The 26,554-nt window shown below is 45.8% G+C and overlaps 1 long non-coding RNA gene across 1 annotated transcript; it reads right to left on the reverse strand.

The window, feature by feature from the left end:
* LOC308182578 lies at positions 1–25,530 on the reverse strand. The gene is made up of 3 exons (XR_013941897.1): positions 25,301–25,530; positions 4,290–7,949; positions 1–4,196 (listed from the first exon to the last, which is right to left on the reverse strand). It is a non-coding gene; the product is annotated as an uncharacterized lncRNA (long non-coding RNA).
* Between the last annotated feature and the right edge of the window lie 1,024 nt (positions 25,531–26,554).

Below are 26,554 nucleotides of genomic sequence, written 5' to 3' on the forward strand. Positions count from 1 at the left end.
AGACTATGAGTATGCTGTACCAAGGAGTGTTGTTACAGTAATTTTAATAAAACCTTTATTCTAATAGAAATAACACTTATAAAACTTAAATGAATCTCTAGAACTGGTGGGAAAAGGGATAGGTTTTTTGCCAATTATTTTTCTTCAAAAATACTTCAAAGATTAAAAAAAAAAAAAAAAAGGAGAAGAAGAATCAACCCACTCCATTCATTTATTTATGAATTAATAAAGGCAAGAGAGAAATAAGCAGTTAACATGCATAGATTTCAAAACCCGGGGAGATTTGGGGGATAATGTAGTCTGACCTCCTGTCTGCCACCAAGGAACACCTCTGCCTCCTCCTTTCAACAAGGAACACCTCTGCCTCTGTCAGTGAGCCCTGGGGCTGCAGCCCAACTGCCCTCCAAAGGGTTTGTCTACACATATGGGCCAGAAAACCCACATGAGAACACTTCTCGGCCCCCAAAAAACAGCTTTTTTTTTTTTTTTGGCCTGTTTTTTTTTTTTTTATCCCTTTTTAAAGTTTTACCTAAACTAGAACTCAAAATACAAATTTTGTATTTTGCTTCAAAAACACTTCCACAATTTTCTCTTGTGCTTTAAATTCACTCTCAACTTTAATACTTATTAAACCTCCATGTTCAGACAGTAAAAACCTCCCCTCATGCTGATCTGCAGAACAGCAGATGAAGGTTTCCCCATGTGCCTGCAGCATCTCTTGCAACAGGCGCATCCCTTTCTCAGTGGGAGTCTTGGAGGAAATTGGTGCTATCTGTATTGTGAGCAGGACACAAGGTTTCTGACCTGTATTAAGTTCTCTTTCCCATGCTTGTCCCTTACAGCTAGATTTCTCAGTTCAAAGGTAATTCATAACACTTCTTTCAAACTATTTTACAATGCTGGGAGTCACCGTGAAAGACAAGGAATTGCTGCAAATAAATGGCATGTTTGCACTTAGTTTGTGTCCTAAAATAAATCAGATCTGGACTTCAGAGAGGACAACTTATCCGTGGGACTCAATGCTTCTGGGTGAAATTAAAAAAAAATAAAAAAACAAGTAAAAAAAAGTTTGAAAAAAAAAAGAAAAAGACAAAAAGAAAAAACAGATGGACATATATCTTCAGCAAAACACCATAATTTCTGCCATGTTTTCTTCCTTCCTTTTTCCAGAAAAGCAACTCAAAATCTCAGGAACACCTCGATTCTTCAGTTTTAATTGCTGGAGAGATGGTGAAATAAGACATATCTGTGATATTTTCTTTTTTCCAGGATAGTATTTCTGTTATATGCAATGATAGGGCTGTTTGCACTTTCCCTGATGCATGTTTGGATGTTCTTTCCATGGGATGTCTTATTGGTCTGGCCTTGGAAATGCCTACACACACACCCTCGCCTTTATGCTGAGCCCGAGAACCTGATACTTCTCCAAGTGAACATCAGAAAACCTCAGATGAGGTTCCTACAATGCAGCCAGCTTTGAAACTATGTCTGTAAATTCTTTCCCAGGGTCACTGAGACCCAGAGTTAATTTAGAAGAAACTCTGCGGCAATGGCAGTGCAAGAGAGCCCAACGTGCTTCCAAGGGGAGCTCAGCACCTTGGGCTACTCGTTTGCTTTTGACTTCAAGGTAGAGGAGGAAATTTTAATGAAAGGGGAGGATGAGAGGCACCATTGTTACCTGGACCTGAATCTTTTATATTTCTGACAGGAGATTTTGCTGAGGTTCAACTTACACATTGATAAGTCTCCTCCTTCTTAATGGCTTTCTTCTCTTCCCTGCTACAGCAGATAACTGAATCACACCAAAAAGTCTTGATTCTTCAAAAGGACCTTGTTTCTCACTACCTTTTTAGACCAGAAAGACGCGGAAAGCTAAGCACTGTGCACCATGTGTTCAAGTTAAGAACCGTGATTATCCTTTTGTGTTGTCGGAGCTGGTATTTTCATGACACCAGCAGTTTATTTCAAGTGTGTCTCTTCTGAGGTTGAAAACAGGTGCTTACACTTGGAGTAGATGGAGATGTGCAGTCAGGGCTGGGCAATGGTCCTGGGGAAGCGAGGGGTTGTAGCTGTGTGGGAATATCTAATTTAAATTCATTGAGTCTACAACGGGAGCATCATTATTAAAGACCCAAATGGAGAATGTCGCCATCACACCAGGGTTAGTCAAAGCATGGCAAGAACAATTCGGGCTCACTTTGCAATACCCACCTGGTTTGGTTCATCAAATATTCGGACACATAAAGACCTGCTCTGGCTTCAGCTCCCACTTCTGGTTACAAAACTTCATTCAAAAAATCCAGTGCCAATGACATGTCCAGGTATGTACATATATATCCACTACATTTCTCAGACTGACTTTGGGACAATGAATGGGTATTTTTTTTTTATTTTTATTGTCCTCCAGCCTTGTGTCTGGATGCAGAAGGACAGCAGAAATGGCTGACAAGGGGCAGGTACATCTTACCCAGGGCACAGAAACAAGTTGGTCATGCTCAAAGGTCACCAAATGGATCTCACCTCCTTAAAGACCTCTTCCTGCATCTTCATCCATTGCATCTTCCTGGGGCGAAGAGCAAAACTACTTGAACTGCATTACCACTTCGCACTGTCTCATCCCTTTCTGCTTGCCATTAAAGTGTCAATATTTATAGCCCTCTTCCGTGACACTTCCAAGGTCCCCATGCCACCAGGGCTGGATCAACACCTGCCAATTCTGCACCGCCAGGGCGGAGAAGAGGATGTCAACCTGGCTGAGATGCACAAAGACGCTGCAATGATAATAAATTGGCTTGTCAAAGAGGAGGGCAGATTTGCTATTAATGGAAATAATAGTAGATTACATGGGCTTTTGTCACACAATATAATCAAAGGCAGGATCAAAGGGAGGGAATATAGCAAATGGTTAGCAGGCAAGACATGCTAATGAGATAAAAACGCTAGCCTTGCCACCTCTCTGAGCTTCAATCGAAGGATAATTGATACTAAATAATGTAATTTTGAGCTGTGGTGAAATGCACTTAAAACCAGCAGACAAGGCTGTGAAAATGTTTTAGTTTTTCTGTTGCTCTGCTGTCATTTCCATATTTTTTTTCTCTGTGTGGCAGCTGATTGTGTGTGGGGGAGCTGTTGGGGAAAGAAAGAATCAATGACAAAACCCTACTTTGGAGAAATACTCATGCACTTCCAGAGCTTTGAATTTGTGATTCAAAACCTCTGGAGTAGGTCACCTCTATTTCTCTGTGTTGGGGTTTGTGTGGCAAGGACAGCCCTGTGGTGGCACTGGCACTGCTCATTGCAAAGACCCTGGGGACATCAGCTCTGCCACCTCTGCGGGCACCACAATGCTCTTAGGCAGCAGATTTGGCTGGCTCAAACACAGGCTGCTGCTTTGACCTGCTACTTCAAATGCGATTTAAATTTGAACTGATGCAGTTTAAATGATTCTCTAGCAATAATGCAGTCAAGTGCAAATGTTTTGCATGGTACCAAAGAGGTGTTGTTTTTTCCCTGAAGCCCTCCAGACAGTGGTCAAAGTTCCACTGCGTTTCAGTCAGCTATATGAAACCCAAGGAATTGATGGTATTCTAAAACATGTTTTCCCTTGGAAAACTTCTGCGTTTCCTGCTTTCCAGAAAAGTAAAAGTGACAAGCTAGATGTATCTGAAATGTTTCCCAGTGTTTTCTCATGGCCCTTCCTATGTATTTTAGGATGACCCTAACACCTGGCTCTGTCTGATGTGAGCCCTGCAGGGTGCGTTGGCATTAGCAGCTCAGGACAGATGCAGCTCTGCCTTCCACTCTGGTAGGACTCCTCTTTGTTTTGTTTCCAGCTCAATGTGGCACATGAAAGATGCATCCATTATAGTTGCAAGTACCAGCTCAGAGGGCTCTTCAATCACCACCCAACGAAGCCAGCTGTCAGCAAAAACTCGCCAGAGAGCATCTGGAGCAGGTTAGCAGATGGGGGGGATGTCGTAAAGTAATTCCCAAAGATCTGCAGGCTGCAAGCAGAGCAGGAAGCTGGATACTGCCTGGGGACAGCACAAGAACAAGCCCTGCTTGGGGCACAGCTGGCCCAAGGAGCCAATTGTACCCAGCCCAGAAGATCCCACGTGCTGCAAAGCTTGCTCAGGAACTGCGGGCTCAAAGCAATGACAGCTTGCACCAGATATGAGTATTCCAACAGGGAAAAGCTGTAAATTAAAAAATAGAGAGCTGTCATCCTCAGAATATCTTTTGGGAACTGTAGGGAGAAATGTTCATTCCTCCCTCTAGTTAATGCTCACCATCAGTCCCCGTCAGGCTTTGCTGGGGTAGACTTTGTGAGTACATCCATATCTTTCACATGTCCAAACTGCTCCAAGGGTCTGAGCTATGAGGATACACAAGTGCTTTGCAGAGCATGGGCAGAGGAGAGTTTTTCTGGGTTCTAAAAAGGCTGCAAAGGATCTTAGTGGTGCAGATGATCCATGCAAGAGCATCCCTTGCTTGCAGGGCAGTAACAGGTCTGTGCCAAATGCAATGAATGACAAGCTGAAAATAAAAATTATGTTGTTGGTTGCAGATTTGATTTTTACATATTTATTTATTTATTTTCTCGTGAGAAGATCCTTGTGGCAAAATTAATCAAATCAGGACATTCCCCAGAAACTTTTTTTGTTTATTTATTGCAATGAGTTTGGCTGAGCAGCTTCCCTGCAGAAAGAAGACTGTTCTGTGTCACAGAAAATAAATAATGAAAAATAAAGGATCTCTTCTCCTGCATACCCAAGCGCTCTTTTCTGACTGATGCCAAAGGCTAAATTAAGACTATTCTTGCCAGATCTCTTCTGAAAAGGCTTGGAAGTGCTTTTTCAAATAAGGATGCACCAGGGGACAAACCAACACACGCAAGATCCAGCTTCATGTAACATACAGTCTTGGCACCAGCTCGATGCTACATCAGTCTGAGGAGGAAAGGGAGGGATAACGAATGGGTCCTGCTCATTTAAACTCTCAGAAAGACCAGAAAAGTCTAAACTTCAGAGCAGTCTGGAATGCAGCCAGTGACCTTCCTCCCCTCTTGCCTTTCGAAGCCTGCTGACCCCTATGTGCTGAACTCTCTCAGGATGCATTAAAATCCACCACACGTCTTTTCCTCTGCCCTGGCTCCTCGATGAACCTCCTCCATGTCCTCTTCTCCTTGCCTCCTTCTCCCTTGGTAGTACATAAACTAACCATTGCCTTTCGTGCCCTGTTTTCCCTGCGGTCAAAGGTTGAGGCTGCAGCTTGTGCCCCATGTAACCGGACCTTCAACTCGTCTGCTTGGCTGTCTCCAATGGGACAGATTGACACTGGTGTCAGCACCATGTGTGTGCAATAGGTTGTCATGTCTGCTTCTGTTGAATAGATGTACCCTGAGCAACTTTTCTTCTGCAGCTGCTCAATGCCGTCCATTGAGCACTGGGTGGAGAGGTCAATGAGCAGATATGCTGGAACATTACACTGGAATGTAATGAAGGCAGCACCTTAAAATTGGATCCAATCTGTCAAGTAAGCTATTTTCATTCTGGAGCAATATTTAAATGGTTTGTGCACTGCCTAAGTCCACCTGCCTGCAAAGACATAGAGAAAATTGGGGTTAGAGTTGAACTCGAGCTCCAGTGCTTGACCTCGGCACTGTGGGTGTTAAGGGAAGTTGCTGTCAGGAACTCCTCATTCCTGGATAATGCAATTGCACTTGCAGGATTGGTTTTTATAGAAGCTTTCATCTCCTTTAATCAGACAAAAACAGTAAGGCAAAGCATGCACACATAGATCCTATGAGGTTCTTGTGCTCCGGTTAGACAATTGCTACCGATTTGAAGTGTCGGTACACATATGCTTTGAGAGCATGTGAACGTCAGCATCTTTTCACAAGAGATGCTTTGGTCAAGGCTTTGCATACACTGAAGTGGCTATATTTCCCCTAACAGAAGGATTAATTTCCTGGGCATCTGATTATATGGTTCTGGTTGTTATGGGAATGATGAAAGTAAATGATTTATGACAATATAAGAAAGCATCCAAGCAGTATATTCCATTTATAAATCTGTGTGAGTGTATAATGTGTGCATTCAAGATACACTGCACAAAACACAGGTGTGAACTACCCCCAGACACATTTTGAGTGGAGTTTCTTAGCCGTTCTCATTGAAAAGACCTGACAAGGCTACAACAGCTTTTTACCACTCTTACTAAGGGTAAGAGAGACACAGAGTCCAGGATTCATTTTCTGGAATGAAAAAAGGAGTGAAAAAAATATAGTTCAACTCAAAGACAACAAAAAAATGTTGTCTTTTCCTGAATTCCCAGTTAATTTGGAGTGGAAGGGGTGAGTCTTTAAAAAAATTCTTCCTCTGCTCCTTCTTCCATTCTGTTCTCATCCATTCTGAAGTGGAACAATACTGCTGCAAAGCAAAAAGCCAGAAGCCACATTTTAATGGCATAAAAATAAAACATTTTGAAGTAGTTGATGTCTTCCTTGCATTGTTTTTCTCTATAAGGCTTCTGTGGTGGCTTGCATTCAGAATGAATGTTTATTTGGGTCTACCCAAGAGGGCATTTCATAGTAAATCTACTACTGTCTGGAAGTAAAAAAATAATAATAATATATATATATATATATATATATATATATGCCTGGGTCTCATTCTCAATGATTTTATTTGCTTTTATGAGTACAGCTAAGAGCTGGAGGACAATAGTCACTGCATGGGCTCTGGTCGAGCTGAGGGAGAGAAACCGAGGTGAGAATTTTATATAACTTGCCTGTGGTCATACAGCAGATACGCTGCCAGACGACGGCTGGGCGAGGTATATTTAGAAATGAGTTAAATAGAGCATTCAGCCACCTGGGATGGGAGCAGCAGCTCCAAGAGCTGCTTGCAATCACACACGTGGGCTTGCGGCGACCACTATCCCCCCCACCCCTTGCATGAAGATGAGTAGAAAATGCACGGAGGTGTCTTTGCTCCGTGTTTGGTCTCCAGACATCTTCCAGGCATCTCATCCAACACTCTGCTTGGATGGAGTAACTCACAACAGCCTGAACCTCCTCCAGTTTTGACATTGAGGAACTTTTTTTGCAGAATAAAGCATCCTGTAGGAAATATTTTCAAGTCATGGGAGTCGGATAAGAGATTAAACATAAAAGAAAGATAAACTGCTGTGTCTTAGAAATGCGGTTTCTGCGCTCTGCCCATGTCTAATGAAGTGATTCGTGTAAAGCCTCCCTGGAGAGGCGGTGAATATTGCTGCTTCCCGACTCAACCCTGGAGCCTGCAGCTTTGAATATCAGCTTGATTCTTTGGAAATAAGGAGTCTATAGGGTAATCTTGTGAAGTGGGGACAGTCAGGAAAGATTTGGGGGTCAGGGATGGATGCATTTAAATGAAGGTTAAAAATTCCCCTTTCTTTTCCCACTTTTCCCAGTGGAGAAACTCAGAGCTCAGAGTTTCTCCATTGGAGCAAGATGGTCCATAAGCTACCGCTTCTGCACCATTCTCCAGGGCCTTGTTTACCTGCTTGTTTGCCCTTTTTTAGCATACATTTTGAAGCTTTCTGGTTGAGCTTGTGTTTTATTGATCAGGCTGCTCTCAGCTCCTTTTCTCCAGCCCTTCATTAAAGCTGAGATCACTCTTTCTGAAGGTCTCCCTCAAGGCTTCTTGTTTGTGGAAACTTTATGTCTATGGCTAAGGCTGCAGGACTTGAGACCACACTCACTATTTCCCTGTTGTTTAGTGCAGAGATGCTCTATTTACCATAGATTTTCTTTTCACACTTGTTTTCCTCTGGTCTTCAGAGTGGGGAGGAAAAGAGGGCTCTTGAATTTTCTTTTGTGGCTTCTTCATTGATTGGTGTATTTTGGGTTTCATTTCATTTATTTAAAAACAGACGGATGAGAGATGGGATCTTCTGGGTTTTTCCTTTAAAGCAAAAAAAGGTCAGGTTAATTAACTATCCTCATAATGACAAGCAGCACTAAAGACCAAGTGAAGAATTTGTTATACTCCTGCCAGTGTGTGGGAGTTTATATGATAAGGATACTCCACTATTCATAATACAATAATTGTAGTGTCTTCAGACTGTTATGTAAACCCAATGACATGTCTTCCTCTTTCTTTTTCTGTATTAAATTAAATGAGCTGAAGTTTGAATGAGGAAAAGTGGAAATTAACTCTTTAAATACGCGACTCCAACTGGCGACATTCAGAAAAAGGTCCCTCAAAATTTTTCTACCCTCTAAAAAAGTACTAGGAGTTGCCTAAAACAAACACTCATCAGTTGGAAAAAGCCAGAGCTTCTTTATTTTTTTAAAAAGCTTTTTGTTCTGCTCACTTGGGGAAGGTGTCTCATTTGAAAAACACCTGCACTCATTTAAAAAGGAATGAATCAGGGTAATAAATGGTACCCCCTCGCCATTCATTGAACCAGGAACACTTTTATTTTATTTTTTTTCTCCTTCCAACTGTTATAAAATAGACCAAAAGAGGGCTATTTTAGATCAATAATCTTTTTCCCCCCTCTCCCTTGATATTCCAGGTCAGCTGGCAAATGGAGAATTATTCTTTGCACTGTTCTCAAAAGCTCCTCTTATCGCCCGTCTGAGACGGCCACTTGCCCCAGATACAGGAGACACTTTCTGAGCGAATGGGTAATAAAGAGAATTGTGTTGGAACGAGCAGCCGGCAGGTTTGTCCTTGACAGTGCCCACATCCTTGCTGCATCCCGGCCATGTGTCTGCAGCATCGGCAAGGGATGAGCAGCCCCCAGTCCCTCCCAGCTCCTGTTATTCGTGTTTTTTCCACTTGCTTTCAGCCTGAGCCTTTCCCGCCGTGCCGCTCCATGTCAGAAATTCATTAACTAACTTTGCATTTTGATGGTAGACGGGGAAATGCCATCTGCTACCCAACGGCTTCGCTTTCTAATCTGCCCAAATCCTGCCGAACCCCGCCAATGTCACCGAGATTGGTTGAGCTGCTGCTCGCTTTCCTGTTATTAGCAAATTAAGATACACTTCCTGCTGTTGATTTCCTCATCTAAATACTGCATTGGGAACAGAAATAACCCTATTACTGGGCCAGGATATAATTTAGCCGTAACACTAATCTTTGCTGGTCTGAGACGGGGTGTTATTCTGCATCTGTTGTTATTCTCCATAGCCCTTATTCCTAAAGCTGTGGAAATACGTTTCCATATCAAACAGCTTCATTTAAGTCTAATTAGATAATGACCCACAGGTGAATCAGTCTAATATCCTCCCCTCTGTCGGTGCTACCCTAAATACCCTAGGACATGTGCTTGAGGAAGCCTTCCAGCAGGAAAAAACTCAGCTCCCGCAGAGAAAAAGTCAGTTTGTTCATGCATCCTTCTGCGTTAAATGCGATCTCTGTGCTGATGGGGAGCATTGGGTACCAGGAGGAACAGCACTGGAGTCATGATGGGCTTCCCGTTGAGCAAGATATGGCTCCAAGTAATGGTATCAGCATCTGCCTCCTACTAAAGATCCAAGATCCCGATCTGCACAAAAGCAATGGAGAAACGGGAGAAATTCAGAGCAGGATTTTCACTAGATTTGAAAAGCTCTCATTGCCCTCTCAAGGTATGAGAGGTTGTCCAGGCTTAAGAGCAGTGTCTTCCTAAAGAACAGGATTTTATTAAGTCTCTGACACGTGTCGGAGGCTGTAAGCTCTCCTTGCCGTCAGCGTGAAGAGATGGGGCCGTGCGTTCCCAGTGAAGAGGTCAGTGGCTTGCCCTTGCCCATTGCAGCTTATGGCTTCCTGGTTTTTGGCTGCCTTGAAGACGGCATTCATCTTCTCAGCACTGGTGAGACCCCACCTGAGTCCAGTTCTGGGCCCTCTGCTACAAGAGAGACCTGGACATCAAGGAAAGAGCCCGACCAGGCTGATCACAGGACTGGAGCACTTCTGTGAGGAGAGGCTGGGAGAGCTGGGCCTGCTCAGCCTGGAGAAGAGGAGCCTCGGGCGGATCCCATCAACGTGTCCGTATACCTGAAAGGAGGGTGCAAAGGAGGACCCAGGCTCCTCTCGGTGGCACCCAGGCCAGGCCCAGAGGCCACGGGCCCACCCTAGAGCCCTGTTGGCTCCCCCTGCCCCTCGGGAAGCACTGCTGTGCGGGGCGGGTGCTGCAGCCCTGGCACCGGCTGCCCCCAGAGGTGCTGGTGCTCCTCCTTGGAGAACTTCAAACCCACCTGGATGTGGGGCTGGGCACCCTGCTCCAGGTGGCCCTGCTGGGGCACGGTTCAACCAGAGAGACCCAGAAGTCCCTGCCCACCTTGACCCTTCTGTGACTCTGTAATCGACAGCTCTTGTGAATGCCAGACCAAACTGAAGCTCCCAGGCTTAGATTTGCACCAAGATTTTAATTGCGGCTCCTTGACGAATCTGATTGCATCTTGTGGAGACTCAAGTGTCCCCAGATGGATCCCTGTGCAAGGTGAGGACTGGAGAGATGTGGTGCTCAGCCCCCCACACATGCAGCTCTTGGCACTGAGGACCATCATCCTGTCAATGCAATTAGGGGTGGGGGCAGAAAAAGGAAGGGTTAGTTATGAGAAATGACCTAGAATGAGAGTCAGGTTTCCTGAAAACATGTGACTCCTGTTTTCAATCCATTGTCACAAAGCTCAGCGTCACCAGGACTTGTAGGCTCAGCGCAAATGCATTCAGCACTTTCATCTGAGTATCTCATTTTCCGGTATTGACCCAAAGGGTCCACCTGGGTTTTGGGAATTCTGCTGATGAAATCATTGCTTTTCTGCGAATTGCTTCAGTCTCAAAGCAGCAGCAATTTCCAGTGTTCCCCAGCACATGGAGAAAACCTGAAGTTTTCTACTGGAAGAGTCTGGGGGTCTCTGAGTCCATTTTGATTATTTAGCAGAAGCAAAAGGGCTGCCCCAAGTGCAGGCAAAAGAACCAGACACAGATGACAGAGGCTACCCCAGGCAGAGGTAGGATTTCTCCTCGGAGACAGCTGAGGTCAAAGGAACCTTTACCCCCTCTAGAACTGAAATGAGCTGGGGGAGAGAGAGAGAGAGTGAGAGGGAGAGAATAAAACAAAAGACATAACAAAAGCCCTAACCCTGCTCCCAGAACCACAGTATGGGTTAGCAGAGGTGCAGGGCGATTTCCAAGGATGCAAGCGTGCCAGCACGCATTACTCAGAAGCCGTTTTACTCTGCCTCCAAAGACTTCTACTTGACTTAATTATTAGTATGATTTTTAGCCCAGGCAATGCTCACAAAGCCTCCTTGGGGGCTTCAATTTAGCTGTGAATTAGTTGGACACTTGCAGCTATTCCCAGTGCTCGATGCAGCTGTTTTCCTGCTCCAGCAGCAGCCAGATGGGAGTTCAACAGCAAAATGTCCTGGGCAGGGAGCCAGGGAGCTAACCCCATGGGGAGAAGAAGGCTGAGGTCCAAATTCATCCATACCCCATGGCACCAATGCACTGCCAAAGATAGTGATGGGGCAAGCAACCGGAGATGAACCACCACCAATTCCCTCCCATGGGATGCTTGGCTTTGATTGCTCCCATGGGCAAAAATTCCCTGTGCTGCCCCAAAGGAGATGCCTCACAAGGTTTTTTTAAACACCAGACTTCACTCCTTCCCCGTCCCTGCAAGCAAGGCACCTTCACCAGCGAGAGCCGGCTCCCATCAGCGCCCTCGCCTGCCTCTGCCACTGATCCAGGTCTTCTCCAGCGATAATTCTCCGAGGTCACCGGATCAAGCGAAGCAATTTAGAATAAATTGTGGTCGCTTCAGACTTTTGCATTAAACTCTGAACTTCGGGAGCTTCGCTGCACTGAAACTGTTGGTGCTGCGCACCCGGGGGATTTGTATTTATTTATATCAGAAGCACTCCTCGCTGTGTAACCTGCAGAGGCTATGGAGATCAGGGGGAAGGAGGGGAGGGAGGGGAGCAAGGGAAGTGTCTCTGGCCTTTCTTTCCTCTTTTAAACCCAAAGGTTACTGTGAGCGTAATGGTCTGTTGCACAGGAGGCCAACCGAAGGCCAGCGTGTGGTCAAAAATCAGCAGAAAGGCCTGGCAGTAGCTTTAAAGGGGATTTCTGCTTCACAGGGTCTCTCTGAAACTCTTTTCTGGAGTTTGTTGAATACAGCAGGGGGCCAGGTCCCTGCTCAGTGCTGCTGCTAGGTTGCAGGGACCCCCAGGGACCCCAAAGAGCAGGGGATGAGGGAGAAGACAATAAGCTCAGGTGCATCTCTAAGCATCACAAGCTTTCAGCTTCCTTTGGCTATTTGGGTGGAGTTGGGGAAAGGCTAAGCATAATTATCTGTAGATATTTCATCTCTGCATCTTCTGAAATACCTTCATAATTTGATATTAAAAATTCCATTTTTAGATAAAAATTGCTGAACAATCACAGTTTAGTCACTCTCTTTTCCAACTTGCTGAAAACATCAGAATTATCCAGGGTCAGACCTAAGTGAATCTCACTCAAAGTTCTGGAGAACTTTAAATATTAATGGAAGAAGGAGTTTATTTTGTACGCCTCTTGCCCAAGCCACTACCAGACCCACAACATCACCTCGCATGTGATGATGGAATTAACGTCCATCTCCACGACATGACCATCTGCTGCTGGTTCGGTGACCTACATGAGAATCAAAGAGACGTGCTGGTCTCTGTCCAGCTCCTGGAGCTGGTACATTGCCCCATCCTAAAAGCAAAGAAGCATTGCTAAGGCTGAGCAATGCAAAATCCCATCACGACACGCGCAAGAGGCACTTTTTTGGTCCCTGTAGTGTAACTCCACCAAATTTCAGGCTGAGCTTTGCAACGGTGAGACACAAAACAGAAATCAAAAAATATACAAGATATTCATTCCCACTCACCTGAATACAGATGCTGCATTTTTTTTTCTTTATGAAAACTCCAAGTATTGTGAACTTGGTGATGCTTGTGTGTCTACAGCTTGCATCCCTACCAGAATCTGCAGACCTACAGATGTGCTTTTCCTTCCTCATAATCCCAGGCCCTGTCTTCTAGACCAGATGGGAAGTTTACCCTTCCCACTCTAGTGCTATCTCTGCATGTAAATGAAGAAATTTGAGCTTAAAACCTGTCAAGCCAACACCTTCCCCCAGGATTAAATTGACTTTGAAAGTGTACACTTCAAAAAAACAAAACAGACAAACAGGAAAAATTCCCAAAAGGAAAAGAATTAATAACCACAGTGTTTTCTAATAAGCACACTAAACAACTCCTTAAATCTAAATTAAATCTCTATTGCATTCATTTTCCATTTCAGAGCCAAGACTGGATGAGTTTGGAACCACATTCATCCAAATTTCATGCTTTGCCTTTGAGCCCAGCTTATCGGAAATGTTTGCTTTCTGGTTTTCCTCCCTGTGCCTTACGGTGGGGTTTCAAAACTCAAATCAAAGCAGCAGCCTGCATGGCAGGGAGAAGAAAAGTCTGTCCCATGTCCTTGTCTGTCTGCATGTGTGCTTGGGCATGGTACCCAGAATCTGGGGACCACGCTCCCTGGGGACCCCCCCGCTGAATTGCTGCTCCTCTCCAACGACTGGGGAGAGAAATCTTTTTTTCGTGTGATTTGAAGAATGCTATCAGGCAAAGGCGATCTGCCAGTCACATCATGTTGGGGATTTATGCCTCTACCTGTGAAATTTGCATCTGCAACCAGGACTTCAGTGAATTCAGTGTATTTAATCTCCCTTCTGCACTGGGCTCAGTGGTGCTTTCCCTGGTGATAAAGCATCCACATCGCTTCTTTCTAATGGGAGTGTATTTTTACCTATTTCAGTGTAAAAAAAAAGGAAAGTAGGTTTTGTCTGAAATGACTTTCATTACCTCCATAGGCAATGCAGGGGACCTGCACACACTGACCATCCTTCTTGTCATCTCCAGTTTGTCAGGGAGGGAATTAGGAAGATGTCTCTTGCTGGGACATCTGTGTCAACAGCCACTGCTTTGCAGCATTGAGAAAGGCAGACCTGGGAGGTTCTCCCAGCAGGTTTCATTCCTTTTAGTTAGCTGATATAAAACACAGCCCTTGAGATCAGAGATTTGGAGATGTGTCTCCAACAGGCACCAAAAATTCATAGTTTTCTGCACCGTAGTGATATTTTTGTGACTGTCTGGTAAAGACTGAATCCCCAAGGCAGCATCTCAGGCAGGGGCTCTGGCCACAAAACCTGAAGGACCCTCAAGGCCATGACAAGATTTTGCCTGAAATTCCCTAACTCAGCTCCCAAGACAGGTGGGAAGCTGCCAGACTGATGCGCACCTGAGAACCAAGGGAGAAACCCCAGCAAGAACAGACCAGAGAAGGAAACCACAGAGGAGACAACTTTTATTTAAATTATTCGTGGATAGCGGGGCTCCGAGTGGAGCTTTTGTCCTGAAGACGCAATTAGAAACACAAGCGCGAGCAGCGGAGCAGATGGACAGCAGTTGTTCTGTCTGCCTGCACCTGCCAAATGAGCTCCTTCCCGCGCCGCGGCGCTTTCCAAGTGCTCTTGAAAGCAGAAGGAGCTGGCGGGCTGGCTGCTCGTCAGGGCGCCGACGTGACTGAGACGGATTTTGGGGGCACCTGGGGGTGATGCTGGGGGACACAAGACTTGGAGGCTTGGAGGGAGACGTAAATCTAAAACCCTTCCATTGAACTAGTGAAAACCCCAGCAAAGGAGCAGTTATAACATCAAGGCATTATAGGGTACCCCCCATGGTGTTCGAATCTCCCTTTATTTGCTCCAGGGAGAATTTGGCAGCTCTGAGGCTGTTTAGTCACCTTGCAGCTTTCCCCCAGCTTGAGTCTGCTCATCCCCAGAGGTCTTGGCTTTTCCCTCCCCCAAAAAACAGGATCCCAAACCATCATGGGCTCCCTCTGCCAACATTTTGATGCAAAACCTGGCCCCGCTGAAGGCGGTTTTGTTATCAGCTTAATAGGGCCAGGACTTCAATTCATCCTCGCAATAAACTAGAGAAATGTTGTTGGTCTTGCGTTTTCTAATCAAATAAGATTTTTCTAGTTGGAGAGGCCGCTCGCTAGCCCTGAGATAGCTGCCCTGCCTCAGCATGTGGAATTACAGATACTGCCAGCGCCTGCTAACCAGACAAATCTTTGCATTGATAACTAAGGAAGAGATTTATGTCCTAAAATGAGAAATGCTATCCCCAACATCAAAATTGAGCCTGTGGATCAGTCCAAATCAGAGTCCACTGAGGAAGTTAAATGAGGCAATTGGCATTAATTGTCATCTCTGGCATTTCAGCATCCTGACAGGAGCAGTGGGCTGGAGGGATCGAGCTTCTACCCTGCCCTGGGGGGCTTCTTGCTGCCCAGGGTCAACCCTTTGGGGCAAGATTTTGGGAAATATTTGCAGAGTTTCTTTGGTGGTGTGTTCTGGCACCTTCAAGGAAGTAAAAATCTACTTGCAGGGCTAAATGGACTTTAAAAAACATCCTCTTGCTTTTGCATACCAATTGGCTAATAAGCCACAAACTCAGATTTTCTCAGATTAATTCCCATGCACTTCATTTCCTTTAGTTTTTTTTTTTTTTTTTCCAGCAGCCTGTTCTCCCCAGCCAGGTGCTGACGGCCACAGGCAAAAAAATCTCGTTATGTGACCTCTTTGGGGGGTCCTTGTGCCCCATCCTTCCTAACACTCCCCATATTCAAGACCTAGTACATGATCTGGGCTTGTACCCTATTAGCACTGCAGGAAAGTCACACTGGGCATCTGCAGTGGGTTTTTAAGGTAGTAGATGCTTTGCTGCTTTTATTTGCAGAAACCGACCCTAGACCCCAGTTTTTGGATGCTTCTTTAAGCTATACAAGCTGGCAAGGGGCTGGGGATGTCTCATGGTCCCAGCTCTTGTCCCCAGGCCATCAGCTCTGCCTAAACTATTCCTGACAGCTGCTTGTCTGAACTATTCATAGCTGGAGGGACAACGGCCTCCCCAGGTAACTGCTGCCTCATCAAAGCTGAACAGTGCTGGTGCTCCCCTTCTAATGTGCCCTGGAGGAAATTATACAACATTGCTAAAAGTTTGTTCGCATTTAATCTTCATTATGGAGGAGTCCCAAACGTTGCAGGTGGGTCTCAAGTCAGTTCGTGAGGCTTTGCCAGGAGCCCTAGGAGACTTGGTTGTTCTGCAAGGTCCCCTCTCCCCCAGGCACATGGCGAGGACAAAATCTGATCCTCTCAGCTTTTGCTAAGAAAGAAATCAATTTTTAGGTCTTGTGGCTGAAAATTAAAAAAAAAAAAAAAAAGAGTCCAATGGCTTACCTGGTTCCTAAATCCTCAGAATGCAAATTAACTCAATCCTGCACCCCTCTGTTTAGTTTTAGTGCCATAAGTTTTATTCCAACCACCCACGCAAGCCGTTTGCTCCCTAGCAAGCCCCACAGCGTCCCCATTTTTGGGGATATTCTTTGCAATTCCTCAGGAAAGCTGCTAGAGTTTGCCAGGCTGAGTGAAGGCATGATACGGCCTGAGACTGAGACACAGCATCGGCATGCAGCACCTCATGCATGGGCGAAATGCAGTCATGGCACCCATCCCAACACCCAGCACCAGGGCACTTCCCAGATTCACTGCCCACAGAAACAAATAACGAGACTGTGCACGCCTCCATTTGCTGTTCAAAAGGAAACCCAACTCAATTAGAAAATGTTTGAATTTCTCTGGGTATTTCCAAGTCGCCCGGGTGAGATGCAGAGAGACACACAGCTCTGGAGCAAGTGAGAAGGATTTGCCCTCTCCTTTGCCTCTAGCTGGCTGCATTGGTTCAGTTTTGCAAAACCATGGCTTGTTTGCCACAAAGTGAAAAGACATGTCTCTGGGGAAACTGGAAGGGCTCCAGAGAAGAGCTGCTGCCATGAGAAAAGCTTTGCAAGCTGACCCATGTGGGATGAGGTTAAGGGAAGTGAGCAGGGACAGCCCCGAGCAGGAGATTGCTCATTCCTGCTCAGGGCCGTGGCTATAAATATAGACCAGGATCTAAGAAAAAGAGAAGGGTGACTTGGTTTATTCTCCTTCATCAATGAGAGAGGACAGCCTAAAAGAGACATGAGAGTGAAACCGAAAATAGCAAGCCCCATTTCCTAGAAATTAAGGCTGATCTGGACACCAAGCTGTGAGATCAGCGGGCAGCCATGGATCGGCTGATGGGGGTACCATGATCTGCTCCACCTTGCTTTTACGCCTGAGCTCATTGTGTCATTTGGGCATGTAAAAACAGAGGGATAAACCTGCTTTCTGCCCAAATGTTCCCTCTTCTGCCCATTTCCAGGGAGAGCTGCTGGGCTTGAGTGCAGCCATACCGCAGGGATGCAGAGAAAGGAGAGTGTGTGAAGGAAGAATGAGTTGTATCAGAAATGTTTTGGCCTCTCTGGGTCCCTGCCAGGTCTTCCCCCTCCAGCAGCATGCTCCCCCCGTGAGCACTGCCAGAGGGCAGAAGGGCTCAGGTACGGCCCCAGCCGCGGCCGGCCGCAGCATCCGTAATGAGCCATCGCCGAATCCAGGGGCAGAGCAGCCTGCTGCTGGCCAGGCATTAATCAGATGAAATGGGAAGATATTAAGGCAAATGTTTTTTAGTGCCACATTTTGTTAGATCCCAGGAGCTGGCTGCTGCCATGGCGCTTTCCACTCCCTCCTGAAGTGGCATTAGAAAGGCCTAATGGCTTTTGTGGCGGGGACAGCTGCTATTAGACCCCCCACACTTGCTTGGGTACTCAGATTTTAAAAGGGTTTCTAAGGAAAGGTCCAAGGATCTCTTTGCAGCCTTGCAGATACAAGGTGACCAACTCTTGGGATATTCATCCTTCCTGTCATGCAAGGCTTACTATGCAAGCCCCTTGGCTACCATCTCTGCCCTTGTATTTCTTTATGGTCCTCACACCTTGCTCCTGCCACCACCCAGTAATGCCACTGCACATTTGGCAGCCACTAAAGACCTTTTCTCACTGCTTCTGTAGCCATTATGTATGTCATCAAAGCCTCATGCAGATTCCCATCACCCTTTAGCAATCCCCAACCCTCTTTCCTTGCTGCAGAATCTGTCACAGCCAGTGCTGGTGGGGATGTTCCTGCAGTGGGGTGAGGCTCAAAGGACATGGGAGTCCCCATCTGCCCCCAGGATGATCCTTGAAGGTTGGAGAGGGTCACGCGTGGGAAGGGGTTGGTGTCACCTGGCAAATGCTCCAGTCACCATGGAGGGGACAGCAAGCAGACTTGATTTGCCACGGTCAGCATTTCCTATCTGAGATAACAACTGCAACAAATCCCAGCACACAGTGAAATCTCATCTCCCATCCTCATTCCTTCTTTATGAACTAGGAAAGTGAAAGAAGCAGCCAAAACCATCATTTTCTTTCATCTAGAGTGGCTGATATTTGAGCATTTCACTCCCAAAAATCCCAGCAACCACCCTCAAACCCTGCTCTTCTCATTCAGGGAGCCGCTGCTATGTTTTGTGGCATCTTTGAATGTGCTGCTGGTAAATTCTTCTACCTTTCCTGGGAAGAGGAACATTTTCTTTTCTTATCACAAGCTGAAGGTTTTTCTGCTATAATAGAAGTTGAAGGCTTCTCATGTTTTGTTGCATTAACTGGACTATAGGGAAAGGAGAAAGTATACTTAATGTTCCAGGTAGATGTCCAAGAAAATCAAAAGAGTTCAATAAATGGAAACTCAAACAGCTCAGCTTGCCTCTTTCCACTGCAAAGCAATCAGGTTCAGCAAAGGTGAAGCAACTTATTTTGTTCCTCTTTTAAAAACAACTGTCTCCATCTGAGCGAAGCAGCCGCAAGCATCCCTAATCGCCGGCTGCTTCAAGTGTTGTCGGTAATGAACTGGGCTGTGGTGCATGGGTCATTGCCAGCAGGGAGAAAACAAATATACTGGGGGGAGTTTGCACAATGTTCCCCTTTCTGGTGTAATTCTGCCTGCTTTGGTTCATTTTTTTTTTAGGAGAGACGGGTTTATTTAGAGCAGCTGATGAGCAGGCTCTGGCTTGGCAATCATCAGTGAGTGCCACCAGCTTGCTAAGAGTATGGGCGTCTTTTCACCAGCCAAAAAGAGGGAATTGAGGGGGATTTAAACAGCTGGATCTTCAGCAACTGGGTCTTAGAAAGGATGCAGAATGTGGTGTGGGTAAGAGAGGTGTTAAGGCAGCCCTGGGAAGATGTCAGCCCTCTGCAGAAACCCAATGTGAAGTGTATTGGCTATGGCTGGCACCCACTTCCCACAGTCTTCTCCCAGAGAGGAGCTGTCACACCTGCCTGCTGCCCTCGCATGACCCTGCCTGTTGTGTACAGCAGGGAATCCTCTCCCAGCTTCTTTCTCACCGATCTGTGTGTGGCTTCTTTCTTTCTTACCAATCTGTGTATGGCTTTGTCCGTCCGTCCTTCCTTCCTTCCTTCCTTCCTTCCTTCCTTCCTTCCTTCCTTCCTTCCTTCCTTCCTTCCTTCCTTCCTTCCTTCCTTCCTTTCCTTCCTTCCTTCCTTCCTTCCTTCTTTCCAAGAAGCAGACGTGAGAAAGAAATCAGTATGTTGCCATCCTGGTGCATTTTCAGGCGTGACATTTCAAGGCTCAGGCACTAAAGAGACCTGTGAGATCTGTCAGTGGCACCTTCACCCTCACCTCTTAACAGCTGCATTGGCTCTAGCTCTTTCTGAGCAAAGTGTCCCAACACCTGTGGAGCCAAGTGACACCCAATGGCCTGCATACAGCTCAAGTCTCATACCCCTCAGAGGGAGACAAGGTCATGCACTTGCCTCTGGTCCATGCCCGGATTTAACCATGAAAAGAGCGCAGAGCAGAGCTCAAGTGGAAGTGGATTTACTCATAGCTTGCACAGCGAAGTCACTAGGACCCAGACTAAAACACAATGTTATTGACGGGGCCTCCTTGCAGTGTCTCACAGGGAAAAGCCTCGGTGCTCATGGCCGTGGAAGCCTTCAGCCTATCAGACTGCTTGAAGCACCTGTGGAGCAAAATGAGCACAGGACCATGTATGTACGAAGCAGCGCAAAAGATGGAATGGCTAGGTGGGACAGAGGGTAGTGACATGGAGGTTTACGGGGTGTACCCGTGCCTGGTAGATGTGCAGCTTGGTTACATCCATTGCTGTGCTGAGTGGTCCTTAAAGCTTCTTGCTAATGGTGGGCTATGGGGAAAAACGATTTCCATCTAGCTGAATTTCTCACTTTGACATGAGATAAAACATTCTGGCTCTGATAAATGCCACAGCCACTCCACCACCAGCAGATGGATAGGCACCGTATTGCTGCCAGTTGTGTTAGAGACGCCTCGCCAGGCTTTCTCCTCACCTTCCAGAAGCCCCTCTCCTTCCATATACATTTACAAAGCAAGATGAAAATAGTTGTGTGATGTATTAGGCCCCATGAATAATGCACTCGCAGAATGCCTCAGTGCAACCGAGCATGTTTCATCCCATCAATATGATAAATGCAGGTACAGTTGTTTTAATTGTCGAGATCATGTTATAGTGAAAACACATCTGTGCTTAGCCTGGGGGAACATTAATGCTGCCCTGATCTTGACAAACCAGTTCATTCGCACGAGGCTATTCGGCTGCCTTCCTCGACAGCGAGCCGCTGCTTGATTGAGCCTTCCCCTTCCCTCCTTCAGCCGCAGAGACAGGAGCAGGGAGCGTGGGCTGGGACCAGCCACGGGTGAGGGCATCTCTCTATTAGGTCCCCAAGTCTGCAAAGCAGAAGCTAAAACTGAGAGCTGGGCACTGCTGCATGCCCCTGGCCCATCCATAAGTTGAGAGAGGGTCCCAAAATCCAGGGAGATGCTCAGAGCTGGTGCAGTATGTAACACTGAGTCTAGAAACAGCATCTAAAGGGTGCCTGTCGTAGCGTTTGTGCCAGGCTAGAAGCTCACACACGCTGCTGGGCTCTCCCCTCTCCCTCTTGAGTGACACGGGGGGGGTGCCCCATCTCTGCCCGCATCCTGCTGCACATCTGCCAAGTCCCCTCAGTTTGGATGGTGAAATCCCTGTGGTGCCAAGGGCCCCGCTGGGTGCTCAGTGGGAGCCACAGCGGAAACGGGGTGCAGGCCAGAGGCAGGAGTAAAATATCTCCGTAATAAACTGAAACATTTGGCTCTTTGAGCCGATGCCAGCTTTTATAACAATTTCCATCTTAAGCCGGCTCAATACATATTTAATGAAATCTTCTATAAAACCTTTAACAGCCCTCAATTCATTTCAAGTGGTAAATGAGTCAGCAGTTTGAAATGATGAGCAGGATTCAGACTCCACAGTCGTTACTTAAGGAGAAGAAGTGATTCTTTTAAAATGCTTTTTCCTCTAAATAACACTTCTTTTTCTTTTCATTTTTTTTCCATTTCCTTTTTTTTTTTTTTTTTCTTTTCATGGTGCTAGTATGGCACCAGCTCAAAAAACAGGTGAGGAGGTGAGGGCAGGCACAGAGGTGCAAATGCCCCCACACTGCTACTGTGCTATGCATATTTTGCAAGCCAAGACCAACCTATCCGACAATCCCTTGCGCAACCTCTTGGTGGGGCCAGCTCCAAATACTGGTCCCTGCCTCAGTTTCCCCATTTGCTTGGCACTACCAACCTTCTACAAAGCATTTTAGAGAGATCTGGAGGGAGAGCTCAGCCATCAGTGCAACCCAAATGCTTATAGCACAGGATGTGAAAGCAATCGGGAGGGGGACATCACATCTACAAAGCATAGCCCACCTGAGGAGCAATCACTTGCCTTGTTATTCCCATTTCCCTTGATACCAGACAGCAAGACCCCCCTAAAGAATTCAAGTTGCAGAGAAAAGCAGATACCAGCTGTGCAATCACCGCTATATGGTACCTGCTCATTTGAATAATGAAACGGCATCTTTGTTAAAGGCAAGGAGACTTCCAAGTTGTCTTGTTCTCCAGCTCACCTATAAAAGCCAAGCAAGCTTTGCAAAACATTTCAATTCTCCTGATCACTGTAATTACTGGATGGGATCCAGCGCTGCTCTCTGGCTCGTGCATGCCAGCAGGTTAGACAGAAGGGGTGTGGGCAAAGGCTTTAAAATAAAGTGAATCATGGCTCACCTTCTTTCTTTTTTTTTTTTTCCAAAGGCCTTTATTTTGCATTATATTGATTTTCCTTTATTCCAGCAGCTCACCACAATGAAAAACAAGCACCTGCCAGGGTGGGGATGTGGCAGGTCATTTTTGGTCAGGGTGACGTGAGGTTGCTGAATGCAATATGTGTCACCAGCCCTAATGTTACATGGAGCCAGGGTTCTCCATAGGGATAAAAGTGCTCTTAAATGTTGCTTTTAAGTTTCGGTGAGTGGGTGATGGTGGCACAGAGCCTAATGCAGTCCTCTGGATGTCTCGATTCAGTTGCTGGCTCTGCCACGGAGCGCATGGCTGGGTCCGACTCACCTAAAGCAATTTGGTGACAGGTTTTCTAGCACCCCCATGGCTGCAGTCATTCAGCATTTCCAATTAACTTTTGCATTTAAATGGCCTGCATTCTGCTGAATTCGTATTCGACACACAACAGGTGGCCGTCCCTACTAGTTTTATTCTGGCAATGCTGGGAACTGGTAGCATCTTTCTGAGCAGCTTTGTGCAAGGTGTGTGCTGAACTCTTTGTACTTATAGATGAAGGGTTATACGGGGAAATAAAATGGGCAAATTAAACATGGTTCAGGGAAGCTGAACTGAGGAAACATCTTGGATCATGATATCTGCTTATCCTGTGTCAGGTGAGACATGGACCTGCCTGGTAGACCATTACTCCTTGAGTACAGCTCGAATTTTGAATGGCCTTGGTACGGCATAGTCACACACACAAAAATCCACTTGCTGTCCTTAAGTGCTTGAAGTATTTTCTTCCATGTGTACCTTGAATGGAAGACATTTCTGGCTGAGATGAGGAGGTATTCCTGTTAGCGTGCTAGACTCAGGTGAGATTGCCTCGGAAATGCACTGTACAGTTTTAATAACCGCTATTGAAAAAGGGTGAACTGGCCCTGGAACAGCTGCTAAAAAGAGCAACTACATTGTCCTTGAAAATGGAGAGCAATCTCAGGAGAGGGAAGGAGCTGAGCAGGGCTCCTTTAGCCTACCTAAGCAAAGACAGAGAGGGGACCTGGCTGCTCTCTATAAATATGTCAGAGAAGAAAACACTAGGGAAGGAAATAATGGCTTAAGTTAAAGGCCATCATTGAGCAACAGCTAAATTTAGGCTGGGAGACAAAAGAAAGATCTTAACCGGCAAAGCAATTTGGTTCAGAACAAGCCGAACTCCTCTGAAGATTAAACTTGATTAGCTAGTAGAAGAATGAGGTGAGGACAGACCTAACCCTGCAGCCAGGACAGCGGCAGCTGCAGGCAGCGCTTGGTCAAGGGCAGCCACATGGAGGATGACCACGAGCCATAGGAGACTGCAACGTGGGCTGCAAAGCACCCCGAGGAGCAAAACTGGGGAACAACCCAAAATACAATGGGAAATCTTTCAATCCAGACTGCCATTTTTTTAAAAACTAGATTTTCAACAGCATGAGTGCATGCTGCTAATGAGAGCCAAAGATGATAAATGCAGGGGAGAGCTGTGCTTTAAATTGTTAATCCCGCTCCAAAACCATCAGCAGGGAGTGCATCTGCCAAAACCAGTTGACTCCCAACTGATCCCATCTATCTTTCATGCAACTCCACTGGAGGAAGCCATGGTGGCCCCCGTGCTGGGATGGGACCTGTCACTTCTTCTCAGCCCATGGGAGAGCCGGCGAGGAGTTTGTTAAACAAAACCCATCGGAAGCTGTTATCTTCCACACACATCATCCAGATTAAATGGCACTTAATGGAATAATGAACCACAGGGAGAAACATACAAGGAAACTTCATTAAATCTTGTTAAAAATGAATAAAATTCTGAATCAATTCCCATTAGTGAATGCACCAATATTTCACATATCTTTAAGAGTTTTATTATGCATTCATGCATAATCTGATATAATGATGGCTATTTTCCCCCAAACTCCTTTCTTCCTAATAAAAATGAGTAGGATGAAGGATCCAGTACTTTACTGTCACATGCTTTTTTTTTTTTTTTAAAAGAATTATATGAAATATTTAAGCAATGCCTTTTGCTTCTTATGGTCATGCCCTTATTGTGTCAAGTCAAATTAGTAAAGTATACAAATGAGAGTAAACAAAAGTGACAGATAAATGAAACACATGGTTACCAAAGTGTCGGAGGCCCCCACATACAGTCCATCCATAGGTTTCTTGATGGGCTGCTCATATGTAAACATGTGAGAAGCTGAGGGAAAGAAGACCAAAACTTCAAAGAAACAAGTTTCTCATAGGACCAGATGTTTCTCTCCCTCCTTCTTCTTCTCATCTCTCTCTGTCTTGCACACTTTCAGCTCTCATTTAAAACCTGAGTGTGCAGTAAGCAGAACCAAGCAAACAGTGAAAAACAAATTCCCTTGGATATTCATATTTAATAATATTTGGAAAACACCAGCATTTGGAAGTTCCTGCTAGGCTTGGGCCTCACGCTAAGACCTGGGAAAGCACAGTGCAGGCACACCGTGTGCTTTGAGCATGTTCAGTGTCTCCCAGGCAAGATGAGAAAGACAGATGAGATAAACCAGCTGAAACCTAGCAGAAAAGGCAACAATTTGGACTGCAGATTCATTGGTGTAAGGACCAGATACATGGGTTTGTGCAACACCTGGCACTTCTGCACTGTGAGCTTAACAAGGATCTTTTACCGCCTTAAATCCAAAGTCTACAAAAAGTTTTAATGCATACTTTTTTCCCACTTGGAGTCCCATTTGTTGGGCAAGACTGTCTTCTGCTAGATATCGGACAAGCTCAGAATGAAAGGTGCCCGAGACAAACCCAATTGGTAGGTATAAAGAGACAGATGGCAGAGCCAAAGAAAAAAGGAGGCAATATTGGTCAGCATGTTAAACAGGAGTCAAGGCATGATAGACAGTGAGACACCAGCTGCTTAGCTGTTGTCGGGATTTTAATAATAATAACCAGCTTGTTTTGCATAAACTAGCTGTGTGCATAATTCATAGATGTAATAAGCTGATCATTAGGAGAAGTCTCAGCTCACCTCCTAGCTGCATGTGGTCTGAGCGAGGCATTCGGTATGGAGCACAGCAAAGGAGAGCCATTAAGGAGGCATATGAAAGAGGATAATTTATTCTAATTCAAAAGACAGTTTCAGCCTGACCCTTTTGTGTGCACTCACCTTGAACAGCCAGTCGAGCTTCGCTAGCATGAATTCTCCTGGAAAGCAAACTTTTCCTTCAAATCTTCCCCACCGGGAACATTTCAAAACATCTCCCTGATTGCAAAATTCTCAGTTTTTGCAGACATGCCCCATTGCTTTGAATCCAGGATTGGCTGCTTCAGAACCGACCGCAGCCCAAAGCGCGAGCGAAGGGTCCGGATCTGCAGGCTCCAAGTGCCACACTTGGAGCCGCGGACGAGGCAGCTGCGGTAATTGTTGGTCTATCAGCAGGCACGCCAGGAGAAGCTTCAGAGAGCCAAGGGATCTTTAGCAAAGGCGCAACAAGAGCTGAATGTAAATTAGAAATGTTCAGATACAAATTAAACAGCGAGGGTAATTAAGCCCTGGCTCAGCTAACTGAAGAAGGCGGTAAATTCTTCACTACTTCAAGGTGCTGGATCAAGGCACTGAGTTTTTCTAAAAGTTGCTCTAGTGGGTAGTTTATTAGGCTCATAGCAGCACTTAGCAGAGGAAAACCTTTTGGAAGTCAAACTAGATGATTTTGTTTCCTTCTAGCCTTAAAACTGTGACTTTCTGACTTCTTCGTTGCATATTTATGGTGCAGAAACATCAAAAGGCCACGGCTGGGTCAGTGGGAATGGCGCGGATGTGAATTGTAGATTCCATAATCACATTTTCAACTCGAATTGATCCTCAGACCGTGAAGAAATTTGCAAATATTTTCAAACGAGGAATATGGCGGGGACTTTTTCAATCTGTTTGCAGGCAATTTGCAAACAGAAAACCTTGGCAACATTGGCTGAATACGTAATTAATGCCGTGATTTATGTGCCCCGCTGTAATTTCTCCCAGCCTCTCTACTCCACGCTGAACGATTTGGGAGAGGAACGACTTGTTTGCCTCATGCTTCATTTTGCTGGTACTGCTCCATCTAATCCTGTGCTTAGAGATAGCCATGTGTCAAAAGGACATCTTCTTTATCCACGGGGAAATAAAAAGTGTGGCTGGTTTGCTTTCTTGATGGATATGGGCAGAGGGGACAGCTTGTCTCCCAGTGGGACTTTCAGTGCTACAGGCAGTGGATAAACTCACTCAACACCTCTGAGTGGCAGATATTGCAAATTGATCTATATGTGATGTAGGCGGAGCAGGTATTTCCAGTGGGGTGTGAATATGGACTTGGCAGCCATGTGTCTGTAGTTCTCCAGCATCCCTCCTGCCCCAGCTATGCCCCTGAGAAATCTGTGACCA

Source organism: Anser brachyrhynchus (assembly GCF_964034855.1).
Source record: "Anser brachyrhynchus genome assembly, chromosome: 25".
NCBI lineage: Eukaryota > Metazoa > Chordata > Aves > Anseriformes > Anatidae > Anser > Anser brachyrhynchus.